Source organism: Pinus tabuliformis, chromosome 5_2, assembly GCF_031772625.1.
Source record: "Pinus tabuliformis cultivar Carrire ecotype Pingquan chromosome 5_2, CPIR1, whole genome shotgun sequence".
In the NCBI taxonomy this organism is placed as follows: domain Eukaryota; kingdom Viridiplantae; phylum Streptophyta; class Pinopsida; order Pinales; family Pinaceae; genus Pinus; species Pinus tabuliformis.
The window spans coordinates 353,627,245-353,629,434 of record NC_142306.1 but is presented as its reverse complement, the minus strand read 5'-3'; positions in this window follow the sequence as shown (position 1 = coordinate 353,629,434).

Below are 2,190 nucleotides of genomic sequence, written 5' to 3'. Positions count from 1 at the left end.
ATAAAATGAAACTAAGATTAAAATACTCATTCATACTTCAATCCCTGAAAATGACATAAGTAATCTAATCACTAACTTGCAGGAAAGTAAACTAAATCATACTACATCAAATAATATTCTGATTCCTCACTATTTGAGTCGCTTGGCTATAGGAAGGCAATCATAAACAAATGGAGTAATATGATATTTAAATTGCATGAAAGTAAATGAGCAAAACAAAACTGAAAGAAATAACAATGCTGGAATTAGAACTCATAAAATAAATCAGTAGAAGGACAAGATGATTCCATCATGTCATTAGTCATTAAAAAGCTATGTGCATTACTAATCTACAATCAACCGGTTGAACACACTTGCATGAATTAAAATTGCATGAATGAAAAATCTAATCTATCAAACTTGAAAGCAATCAAATGACATAATGAAATCAAAGCAAAATTTACAAAATGAAATCTACTCTACCTTACATTCTAATATGCTCCATGACATCTACTTCACATCTCCTTCCATGTTGAGAACATCAAAGCTTTATTCAAATTCTTCAAAATCACAAAGTACAACAAAGCTCTCCAAAGCTTTCAAAAGCCATCAAGGAAGAACTACAAACTCCAAGCTAAAGAACTTACAAGCTAAAAGACTAACAAGCTAAGCTCTAAGCTAACAAATGAAGGAGAGAGATCGCCTATTTATACAAAATGATGAGAAGCCATCTCATTAATGAGAGTCCATGAATCTCTCCCTCTACCTCTAGAGTCCTAATCAAAATAGGAACTGATAAGACACATGTCTTCTTAGAGTTACAATACAATTAGGAGATGTGACACATATCCTCATGATCCCATGATTCTTTCCACTCAAATTCGAATTTGGCCTTACAGTGCCATATAAGGGTCTTCTAGAAGCCTCCTTTCAACCTACACATGTCATCAATCTCAACCCATTTGTTAGGTATAAGAATATGCACATTATTTTCTAATTTTTAACCACAAATTCACTTAAAAGGCTTAGAATTAATAAAGATTGGAAAAACATAAATGTGGCCCAATGATAATGAAAGTGGGATGAATGTGGTGACATAGTAGTGAAATGGAGGTGAAATGGAGGTGATATAATGGACATAATAGTGAAAGTGTAATGGAAATGAATGACATTTTCAAGACTCAACAGTAAGGCCAGAAGGAAATTTACAAGATATTACGGTTTATTTTGATTCATGGGAATATCCACTAGATTTTCTTATTGTAAACCCGAAGAGTCAATTAGATGGGCATCCTCTAATACTAGGCCAACCTTGGCTGGTGACAGTCGATGCATATATAGGCTGCGGGAGGGCAGCATGACTATTGCAAAGGGGGATGCTGTAAAAATCTTGTTTTATATCCCCCTGCCAAACCAAGTTAGCCCATTGTAAAAATATGTAAACAACCATCAACATACTTATAATAAAGCATCCGTTCACCACTCACAATAGTAGAGGCACTTGAGTTCAAAGATCAGACTAAAGATGATGTTATCAACAACTTTATCAATTAGCCAGTTAATGTGAGCAATGTAAAGTGTCAAATGCTAAAAGAAATTTTGGATAATGAAGCCTTGGAATATCCCTTGAAGGATACCGATTATCAACACATCTAAATGACTATTGTTCATAACAACAAGCCTGTGGAGATCGAAGCAAGCAAAGTTTAAAACATTAATGATAGCTTGGATAGTGATCAACAGCAAAATCTCATTCAGGTCCTACAAAAATACAAGGGGGTTTTTGTCGGGGATTATCCTGACATGAAGGGTATAGACCCACATCTATGTACACATCACATCTATACTAAAAAGGATGCTCGTCCTATCTGGAAACCTCAGCGGAGATTGAATCTGCATCTCAAAGACATTGTGAAAGAAGAGTTACAGAAACTGCTGGATGTGAATTTCATTTATCCTATTTCGGATAGCAAATGGGTTTCTCCATTGTTGGTCGTCCCCAAGAAAAATGGGAAGTGGCGTATTTGTGTGGATTAGTGGGAATTGAATAAGGCAACAAAGAAATATCACTTCCCTCTTCCCTTTATTGATCAAGGCCTTGATACTTTGGCAGGGAAGCAATTCTTTTTCTTTCTAGATGGCTTCAACAGCTACAATCATATTCAAATCACCCCTGAAGATCAAGACAAAACAAGCTTCACCTGTCCCTGG